This window comes from Hirundo rustica, chromosome 3 (genome assembly GCF_015227805.2).
Source record: "Hirundo rustica isolate bHirRus1 chromosome 3, bHirRus1.pri.v3, whole genome shotgun sequence".
Taxonomy (NCBI): Eukaryota; Metazoa; Chordata; class Aves; order Passeriformes; family Hirundinidae; genus Hirundo; species Hirundo rustica.
The window spans coordinates 8,525,895-8,537,555 of NC_053452.1; positions in this window are offsets into that span (position 1 = coordinate 8,525,895).

An 11,661-nucleotide genomic window follows, 5' to 3' on the forward strand; every position below is an offset into this window, starting at 1 on the left:
TATCAGTTTGAAATTCCATCTGTAAAATGGCCTTGTGTCAAGAGAGTGAGACTTTGTGGTTATAAAAGCATTTCTTATACTACTGTTCTCTAATTTCCAGTTACAGAACTGTAAGATTGAATGGTTCAGAGTTAAATGGATTGCCCAGGGTCTCACAAGCAATTGGGAGACAGTCCAGACTCAAAGTCCCAGCCCTTGCTTTTAGGACCCCCAAACTACCTTTTTATCCAGTTCCTTCCTGAGAAACCTCTTGAGTTTGTAAACTGCCTGGTTGGGTGCTTTTTCCCCCCTCTCACTTTTTTTTTTTTTTTTTTTTAACACAATTGCTTGAATTCTTATCATAATTCCTTATCTATGGCAAAGAGCAGTGTAAATACCTCAAGTAAAATCTCAGCTGTGCTGGGAACAGCTAGTCCTTGTTAGCTGATGGTGGTTTATGTTGCAGATAGCAGTTATCTGAGGAGGCTTTGCACAGCAGTGTAAAGCCATTCCTTTGTCAGCTGAGGTCCATCAAAGTGCTGTGGAGGATTTGGCCGCTGGAGCATCTTGGTAGGGCACTGCTGTGCCATTGCAAGGTGCCTTGGCAGGAAATGAGGCAGCCACTCCCTTGAAATCTGAACTCTGTGATGCTGTGAATTAGAGGGGAGTGTTGTCTCCAGCGCCAGCTGCCAAGGAATTGTGCTGCCAGCTTACTCCTTTCCTCATTTTATTTCCCAGTGGACCAGCTTCCAGCTGGATCCCAGCCCTTCAGAAAGGAGAGGAGAGTGGAGGCTGTGATTTGCTAGAAATCATTCATATAGGGGAAAATGGGAGTGGGCAAGAAGAGCTGGAAGAAGTTCTTCTAGTAGTTTATAAATCCACATTGCTGTCTGGAAATGCTGCTGAGCATCCCATAAACCTATCCTTTTCCTTGTGCTGTTTCCTCTGCTCCTAGCATTGGACACTGAAACCATGTCAGATAGGTCACTTCACACTGGTCTTTTGTTGGTTTGTTGTTTTTTTTTTTAAAGCACACAAGGAGTTCCTGAGGTTTAAAATCATGCAGTGAAACTGCATGTGACAAGGCTGTCAGTATTCAGGAGGAATTGCCAGCAGTGTGTTAATCCCAGCGCTCACACGGATCTCCTTGGGTGAGATCTGCTCCCCTTCCAACACCTTCCTTCCAGTTTTCTTTCTAAACCACAATCAAAACTCTCCTGTGTTTTGTCTGAGATTTGAAACAGCCAGTGGTTCATTGATTTCACATAAAGGGCTTCTGTGCAGGGGATTGTGCATTTGTTAAACTACTCAGAGCCGGTCACCCCTCCTCATCCAAAGCCCTGGGAGGAGCCGGTGGGGTTTCCATTCCAGCTGCCCCGCAAGGGGAGCGGAGCAATGCTGGTGCTGCTGACTCTGCCGGGGCATTGGGGTCTCACTGGGGACCTGGATGGGGCTGCTCAAATAGGGGGAGCCAGCCAGACAGGGGAAAAAGTCTTTATCCCTTTATTCCTTTATCCCTGTGGCTGGGGCACAGACTTGGGCTCCAGACAGTTGCCTGTGGAAGTGTCCACCTCCTGCCTGTGGCTCCTCAGGCTGTGACATGTCTGGTGTGCTCTGGGCTCAATATCTGGTGCTCAAAGTGAACCCAAGGACTCCAGTCCTGTGTTACATCACTTGTCTCTGTTAAAGTATCTTATATTTTGCAGCCCCCACTTTAAGAGGGGATTAAAATAGTCCAGTACAGCTTCCTAGCTCACCTGGAAACCGTGTGCTTGGTGAGGTGCCTGTGTCTTCATCTCCCTGCTCCTCTCTTCTGTCTCCCAGGGCAGCTCTTGTTCCCCATTTGGACCCATGTGGCCTTGAGGTAGCACAGCCTTGCTGGGCTGGGGTCAGAAATGCCCTCTCTTCTCCATCATCTCTGAGGAGCTGTCAGAAACTGCTTTTAGAGCCTGGCAGTGCCTTGGGTAGGAAGCCAATCTCTGTGCCTGAAAAAATCAGCACAGGATCCTGATAAATTGGTCTGTCTGATGGTGCTTCTATATTTGGGGTTCTGTTCCTTGTGGTTGCACAGAAAGGTTTGAAAACATGCACTGGAGAGACAAGAAAAACATAAATCTATCTTATTTCAAGTTTGCAATGGGTAAGGCAATCTCATCCCTCAGTGGCCAAGCAAGGATTTTTGAATGCGTCGTTCTGGCAAAAATTAATGCCTTATTATAGCTTCAGGGATAAGTTTGCACCAGCTTACCCTGAGTGACTGAGTTAGCGTGCAGGTCTGCAAAAAATATTTAGTTTTCAAAGAATAATTTAAAACACTGTGCCTCATGGTTTTGTTTAAGTGGGGCTGTGTTACATGACAGACTTTCTACCCCAGCCACCTTTATTGCAGTAGCAGTAGGGTATATTAGTTTCAGTATGACTTGCAGATATTTTTTTCTCTTTTTGAACTGCATTCATGAACAAGTTTGTGTGGATGGAAATCTCTCGTTCTAAGCAGTGTTAGAAATTACCAGATTATAAATTTTAAACCTTATAAGCACCTTGGATTTCATGGAATTTGGAAAACAGTTGAGAAATCAGGCCCTAAGGTCTCAGTCTATCAAAAATGTTGAAGACTCAAGTGAGCAGGAGCATCCAATGAAGGTAACCAGGGTTAGTCCCAAGTGGGACCTGCTTCGCTGTTACTTCTACAGGAGTCACCAGGTGACTTGTGCTGAGTCAAGTTATATCCAGCCTGGAATCTGTTTTATCCCATTTGCTTGTGGACATTTTCCCTGCAATATTTAGCCTGTTCTTCATTAGGCTGGAGAATGAGGTTTAGCCTCCCTGGCTCTTGGTTCTCCTGGTGCAAGAAGGGACCTCCCATCCAAAAATGCATTTTGACTGTAGGTGCAGGAAATTGTTGGTGATTTGCCTCTGGATTTCTGTGCTCACACTGAGCCTGGCACAGAAGGGATCTCATGGTGGCAGAGGAAACTGCATCCTGCCACTGAAAGCAGCATTAATGATAACATGGAAACTGACAAATCACCATTTCCTCTTCTCCTGCACTATTTCCAATTTTTCTGACTAGGAAAAAGTCATTAATGTGCATCTATTCTGTGCAGTTTTGGATCCATCACTCTCTTTGCCTAAATGCACATTTTGTTTCAAGCCAAACCCTGACGTGTGCTCCTACTAAATGTGTTTAAACATTTCCCTAATGTTCTCCAAGGTGCCTGTCTATGAGGACTTCAGAACAGGTAAGCTTCCCAGAAAATATTGTAGTCGATGAGTTTTACATCACAGGCTCCCTCTCACTCTCTTTTCCTGTTGTTTTTATTTTTTTCCTTTTGAAGTGGAAACTGTATTCCTTTTCAAAGTAGACATGTGCAGTCAGCGAGGATGAGAATGAAGGTAACTGTCAAAAATCCTGCCAAAAGGGATTTCTCCACTTTAATTCCTGCTTATATTATTAAGACAAGTAAATTATCTTTTCATGGAATGTTTCCTTTTTTTCTGGAAACACTACTGATAAATGATGTAATATTCAAGGCCCTTCTCCACAGCTGTTGGAAGCCCAAAATTTCTATTCCCTTTACCACAAGAGGTGCAGATGCCAAGTAAAACCTTAACCTGACTTTCATGATGAAATGTGATGGTATCGCAGAGGGAAATGAGGAATCTACAAATATTATTCTGAAAGTAATGGACTGATTGAGCTCCTGTATTTTTTTCCTGGGTATTTTTAGGAGCCTGCTCTTGTTGCTACAGGGATTAGGAAGAAGCCAAGCAGAGTTCTGAAATGGTAGCTGAGAGGGGCTTTCTCTGGCTGTGACCTGAAATACTATTTTAAAACCACCTTGACAGGAACAAGCTATAGCTGCTGTGTCAAAGCAGAAAGCTGCTATTTTTATCCCTGAATTTTTAACCAGTTCTCAGGGATAGCTTACTTTCTATGCTGCTTTCAGATTGTCACTTTCAAAACCGAGAGGATTTCTTTGGTTTAGGAAGATGGAGTAGCTCAAGCAGAAAAACCTCATCGACTGACAGGATAGTGTAGTGCCTTTTTGTGAAAAGGGATCTCTTTTCTTCTGGTTTTTATCCTCCCCTAAGCTGTCCACTGAAACTTGAATAGCAGAGGCTGCTTTTGCTCCATATCTAAAATAAATTAGGTCAGTTGTTGACATTTTAGCACAAGTAGCTTATCTTAGGGGTAAGAGCTGCTTAACCCATTGCAGGGGTGGATGAATACTTTTCCCCCCACCCCAACATAAACAGTCCCTGGACTTTCCAAACAGTGTTTGGGAAGGTCTCTTGACATCTGACACTGTGCAATTTACTACTCTTGTCAGGTGAGTGCTTTGTCTCTGGTGACCAAGGCTGGTCCCTGCTGCACTGGTGATGGCTGTTCCAATACCTCTGCCCAGCACCCATTGCTGCTCCTTTCCTCCCTCTGTGGACAGAAGTTCCAGCTGCCCATGAGCCATCTCTCATCTGCCTTGTCCTCCTGCTTCAAAGATAAGGAGAAAAATTACATTATTTAATCGTGTAATTGGTTGGAGACTCCTTGTTGCACTCTTTTATATCTAAATGAGAGACCTTTAAGGGGAAAGTTGTTTTGTAAACTTTGAGTTTAGGAGGTTATGGATGCAGAGGAGTTGATAGGTGTCAGATCACCTGAAAATTCTCCTATAGTGACATGAGGAGTCACCCCATTTCTGGCTGCTGTTTTTTATGCTGAATATGCAGACTTCAGCATCCCATCACTATGTACACAGCTGTGGATTGTCAAAGGGGATCTGGCAGGACAGGGAATTTTAGACCAGGATTCAATTGAAAAAGGAATGTGAATTTTGGATAAGGACCCAAGTATCCTGTACCTGGTACTTGGCTAATTTTTACTGTTGCTTCTCTTTGACTCCATTCCTCTGAGCAGTGCTTATTTTAAATGTGAGTATTAAACTTGAGGGAAATACAGAAGGAATAGGTGGATTTTAAAGGTCTAGAGCTAGATAAAATTTATCAGGTTAAGTAACAAGAAGAAAAGGAAGGAAAAACACTATTTTTCTCTGGTGTATGCACAAAAGACTTGCAAGTTCCCAAATACCCCAGTGAGATGTGTGAATGAGAAAAATTGACAGCACAAAAGTATCTTTTAGAAGTACTCATTTATCTGAGTGCTATTTTTCAGTAAGAAAACATCATTTATATGGGTTTGAGGGAGAGGGCACAGGGTGGTAATTGTGATGGGCCTCTCTGAAAATATCCAGACCCTACTTGTAGCCCATTGAAAAAAACCCAGTGCTGCCTGAGTTCAAAAGCAAGTACCTGGCTTGCCAAGGCGCCGCAGAACCACCATCTGACCGGGAACACCCCTGAGCTCCTGTGCCTTGGGAAGCACTGGCCTCCAAAAGGCATGGTCCTTTGTAAGATGTCCTCAGGAGAAGTTAAACGCTGGGTTCTCCAGAGCAAAGCCAGTGAAGCTAAACATGAGTGATTCACTGCAGTGAGGAACCTGGCTTTAGCTTGGGCTCGGAGGCGGCCGGCGTGGCTTCCTGGCATGACCGTGCTTCCCAAGAAATCCTTACGTATTCTAGGTGGAGGTGCTGATTGTGGCTCATGAAGTCAAGCCATGTTTAGCAAGCCTTTGATGAGAGCACCATCCCTTCTGTCGGATCCTGAAGACATTACCTAACCATCTGCTTTCTGAATTCCTGGGAACTGCCCAGCTCAGGGCTAATGGAACCAACCAGACGCATGCACGCACCAAAAATGAGTTTTGCTTAACACCTGGGGCCAAGCCCTCAGCTGATAAAAATGAGCAGCAGTGACACTAAGCTAATTTATGGCAGCCCTAGATTTGGCCCAGGAATACTATTATTTTTCTCTTTAGAGAAGTGCTAGCAGTTTGCAGGAGCTTGTTATTAGGAACGAGCCAACTATTTCAGAGGAAATTACCGAGTAATAACAACCACAGAACCTAAATTAGTTGTTTTTAAGTTATGAGAGCATAAAATAATAATATCTGACACCACTAACCACTATTCTTTTTTGCACTCTTTAAAACTTCAGCTACGCTTTGCCAAACCAATTGTTTCCAGGTTCTGTCAAAAATATTGTCCTTGGGCAGAAAGCTTGGATGCTAAATTTCAACCCAGAATGATTTTTATGGCGGAGCGACAGAAACCTTGAAAAGGGGATTTATAACGAATACAACATTAGCTACTGTGGCGTAAATGGTGCTGCAATTCTCATTAGCTGAGCTTTTTTTTCCCTTTTTTCTCAGAATTTCAGAGGGTGGGGCTGGCCATAGGAAGTAGTCGACTTCTGTGTGCACTTCTGTCATGGCAGGAAAGGAACTCGGCAGCTTCATTTCCCCTTTCATCCCTGAACATCTGTCAGGGTTCAAAGATTCTGAAGCAATAGGATTTCGGGATGGTTTTTCATCTTGCGGCTGTGAGCGTGGGCAGCTGGTGTGACTGCGGTGTGTGAGCCGAGGGGTTTCAGCGTCAGGAGTTGACTCTTCTCCTCCTCTTTAATGAGGTTTATTCACTGGGGCACTGTGGAAAGGCTTTGAACCTGAAAAGAAGCCTCAGCAAATAATAATGAGGGAGAGGGACCAGCAAGTAGAGGAGGTGCCAGGTTTGTGTCCTGCTTGGCTTTACTGCTCAAGTCCAGACTTTGGGTTGTGGGAGAGGGTGAGAGACTCCTCTGTGTATGTTAAACACCAGGTGTGCAGGGTTGGGAAAAGGGAGTGGAGAGATGGCTGGAGGATTTTTCTGTATGTTTGGACTTCTGTTTCCCATGAGCAGATAGTTCCAGTCACCAAGCTCTTGCAAAAGGGGGTAGGTGCACCTTCATTTTAAGGTATTTCCTCAGCACGGTGCAACATTCAAGGCAAAAACCAAACCAAGAAAAACCCCTTTAAAACCAGTTTGTTATAGAAACAGAGAATTTCTGACTGCACATAGCCCTGAAGCTGCATTGTGACCCTTCTTTGAAATTTCAGTGTAAATATCATCTTAATTATCCAACTTCCAAACTCTCAGGGTGGGATCTCAGCTGTGGTGGTAGAAACTACAGGGAAACCAAAAGCCCTGAAATAAGAAGTGATTTCTGTAGCCCACTGGGTCTCCCCAGCATGGTCTCCTGGGGCTGAAAGATGATACATGTGGTGAGTAATGTCATCATCATCCCAGAGTAGAAAACAAACCCAAGTTAAAGGTCTTGGAAGTCTTTCATCTCCACTTTCCCAAGCCACAAATGGCGAAATCTGCACATGGCTTGCTCAGATTCCTTTTGAAAGATGAGAACAACTGTCCTCCATGGGAGAGGCAGAATTGGAATGAAGTTGCTCTGTTAATGAAGAAACCATTAATAATAATTGACCCTGCTAGAAGCTGTTCTTGTGGTGCCTTCTCCTGGCCTGTGATAGGGAGGGGGAAGATTTTGATGAACCTGCAAGATCTCTTCTGTCTGTCTTTGAAGCTGTTGAAATTCACTCAAGATAAGGAAAGAAGGCTCTTCCAAAACGAATATCCCAGCTGGCAGCTTCATTGGGCATGGGCTTTGCAGCAGATGGTGTGACATGCTTTATGTGGTTGCTGGCACAGTGGCTTTTAGGAACCATCTTTTTTTCTGAATTGCTTTTTTTAGAAAAGAAAATGAATTCATTAAATACACACACACACATCTGTGTATATGTGTATATATATATATATATATATATATGGACATGGAGGTAGATTGTGTTTGGACACACAATGTGTGTGAGTGTCATCACCCAGCTCTGGGTACCTAATTTCATTGGAAATATACAGGAGACCGAGGCTGGGGTGTATGCTGGCAGCCCACTGGAGGTTGTGCATACTCTGCTGCCATCTGGCTAATGTGGAATCCTTCCTCCCTGCCTTGGCAGTCCAACCAGGAAGCATTCCTTGCCTCTCTTTTGTGAGTCGCTGGGATATCACTTCGTGCAAGTACATGAAAATGCTTGCAAATATCACCTTTCTACTATAGAGAAGCATCTCCCAGTACAACACTGGTGTGTTCAGTTCAGGAACTGTGATTTTTTGTTCTGTTTTTCTTTTTTTTTCTTTTTTTTTTTTCAGCTGGAAATAATAATTTAACAGTTTTCAGCAATTTTTCTGTCTTCAGAGCCTGATCTAACAGTTTTCAGCAATTTTCTGTCTTCAGAGCCTGATCTGCCATTTGGGGGGTTTGAATGTCTGCTTGACTCTTGATAGGGGTAGAGTAAGAGAAAACACCTGGCAGCCCAAAGGTACATGCACTTCATCTGGCCTCTTTGGGATCTCCTTTTCCATCTGCTCCATGTTTGTGTAATCCAAAGCAAAGGCTGCACCAAGCCAATGCAGGGCAAGGGTAGAAGGGAATAAACAGTCATGTTTGTTTTCCATCCTCTTGCTGTCAGATACAAAGGACAACTTCAAAGCAATACATAACGAAGTCGGTGATACACCAACCATAATTAAAACGCCCCTGCAGGAAGTCATGTCACTGAAACAACAACTGCCTCAAAAAGCAATAACAGTCTCGTGCCAAAGGCATGTGAAACTGTGTCTGGGCCGGGACTCCAAAAAAAAAAAAAATGCCTTTTGCTTTAATCCATTCCTATCCAGGACAATTGAATTTCATTCTGAGACTGCACTGGTTGCAGTGGGGCCAAATTAAAGCACAGACTGGCACAGTGTCGGTGAGCCATCTCTGAGCAGAGGGACGTGTGTGAGGGAGCAGAGAAGTTGGAGATGATCTCTGTGGGAGAGCTGTGCCTGGGCAGAGCTCAGCCTCTCCAGCTCCCTCGCGCTCTGTGGCTTTATCAAATTTTGTGTCGCCTGCTGCCTGCAGCCAGGTCCTTCCCTGAGGGAATTAAAGCAGGGCATGGCGCTACTGAGTGCTGTACCCAGCTCTGGGGTCACCAGCACAGGAAGGACAGGGACTTGTTGGAGCTAAGCCCAAAGGAGGGACAGCAAGTTGATGGTGGGATGGAGCACGCCTGCTGTGAGGGAAAGCTGAGACAATTGGGATTGTTCAGCCTGGAAAAGAGAAAGCTTTGGATGACCTATTTATGGCCTTGCAGTACCTGAAGCAGCCAACAAGAAAGAGGGAGAGAGGCTTTTGACAAGGGCCTGGAGTGACAGGGCAAGATGGAGAACAGTTTCAAACTGGAGGGGAGACTATGTTTTGATTAGATGTTAGGAATTCTTTATGGTGAATGTGGTGGGGCCCTGGCACAGGCTGCCCAGCTGTGGTTGCCCCATCCCTGGAAGTGTTCAAAGCCAGGCTGGATGGAGCTCTGAGCCACCTGGGATAGTGGAGGTTGTCCCTGCCCATGGCAGGGGTTGGAACCAGCTGGTCTCTAAGGTCCAAATCATTCTGTGGTTCTGTGACGTGCAGGAAGAACTTGGGGTCAGCAGAAGGGTGGTGTGACCCTGCCACAGAGAACGGTGAGGTGCCCTTACGGTGCTGCTGAGTGTCTGTGCTATAATTCACTGACATCCAGGTGCAAATGCTGAGAAGCTGCCCACACTAAGTGCTGTACCAGTGATGACTTGTGCAGAGGCAAAGGCATCCCCATCTGTACCAACACTGGCCACTGCAGCACCATACTGATTTATTTGTGTCTTTATTACAAACAAGGCCCAGAATCCACTAAAGCCAACAAAAATACCCTACTTGGCTCTGGGTCGTGGTTTTTGTGCGTTTCTTATCGCTAGAAGAAATGCTCTTTCTGCAGTTACTGTGTGGGGGGTTTTTTAATACTAATTAATGTTGTTGTGGGGTTTTTAAATATTAAATAATATCTGTGATGCTGCTTTATGGCCTTGTTCTCTGTGATGCTGTAAATGTCAGTGCTTTCCTCAGTGTTTTCTGCCTTTTTTTTTTTTCCTTTTCCTTTATGGTCAGGGTTGGAAAAGGATAAATGCTGCTGAATGATTATGAAGTTGACTTTGGAAGACTTTATTTTAAAAATCAAGTTACACTCCTTTATTTAGAGAGTAGTAATTCTGAAGTGGAAGCAAATTGTTGAATAGATTTACCTGTAGGAAAAGGGGAAAAGCAGCTGCTGCTTTCTATTTTATAAAAGTAGCTTAAAACATAGATGGTTAAAAAAACCCCAAAACCTAAAACCCAAACCAAAAACCCCCCAAAACTCTTGGTGCAGGTCATTTTGAAGAGAGAAGTTATTCAGAACTTGAGCAGTAAGCCCCAACAATGAATTTAAGTTACAGACAAAACCCATGTTTTATCAATCAACTGCTACTTTCAAGTTTGACAACTTTTGTAAGCAGGAAAATGTCAATTACAGAAGATATTTGAACCTGTGGAAATAACCCATGGAAACACAAAATGTCTGTTCACACATCAAAATGATCCAGACTCGAAGGAAGTTAAAAACCAGAATGCACTAAGGAATTATCTGATGGAAAACTGGAAACTTTGTTATGAATTTTCAAGAAATATTGGCTAATTAATTTCTTTGGTGAGTTTATAAGGTTATTTAGGATTGGAGAAAATGAGGTAACTTCTGTATTTTTCCTGATGTGTAACAGCAATGGAAACACTTTGAAATGAGTGTCCCATCATTATGAATTCATTTGGTTATCCTTTTAATAACAATGATCGTACTCAGGCATTTTATATGGATCTTACATCCCATCTCCTTCAGGTGCTGCTTGGTCACTTCACTGAGCACTTGTCAGCTGGGTCTTATTAAATTCCCATTAAGGAAGGAAGAGCTAAATACCCAGTAAAGAATCTGAAAGGGGAAAAAATCTAAAAAACACATAGGCTCAGGCCTGGAAAATTAGTTTGTGCAGAGCAGAAAATGTTCTACTTAAGCAAACAAAACACTGAAATTGACTGTTTTACGTCCATTGCCACGATAAAAAAAAAAAAAAAGTCTACAAAACAAAATTAAATCAATGCTCTCTTTCTGCAGCAAGATGTACTGTTTGATGTGTTTTGTTAAGTGCTGCCAGTGTCACTGGAAAAAATAGTCACAAACTTCAAGGCTTATGAGCTCCTTGGGTCTGAAGTGTGTGATTTAATGTAAGGAGTTTTAGAGAGCCTCTTAAACCAAATGCAGCATTTCCTAGGGCTAAGACTGTCCGCGTGGAGGTCTGATAACAAGTAGCAAGTTTGCTTGGACTTGAGTTCAAATGTTAATTTACAAGTTCAGGTGAACAAATTAGTATGATTTTATATCTGCACGAATGCCTGTATTGAGTTTTGATGCTGTTTTACTGGTCTGATGAAATGAAGCAATCTCCCATTAAAACTCCAGGCATATGAATGCTAAATTAGAGCCCAAAATTATATGGGCAGAGGAACACATTTCCAACAGTGAGGAATGCAGCTTGTTTCATAGATACATTAATAAGCAGCACTTTATTTTTGTTTCTCATGGAATATTTAACATGGTCATTAAAGACTAAACATTTTTAGTCTAACCTGGAATACTTTCAGTGTGGGGTTAAAATGGGAAAGTTTTCAGTTAAAACTTTTTGTGCTGTAAAAATTTCCTTTTTGCATTTTCTGTGAAAGGTTTCATTTAGTAAAACCAGACATATTCTGTCTAACCTAGAAATATTTGATAGCCTAATTAGGATTATTCAGTTTATGGAGGTAATAACCTAGATGGAACCTCATGTTGCATGGGGGCCAAGCATCACTGGTCAC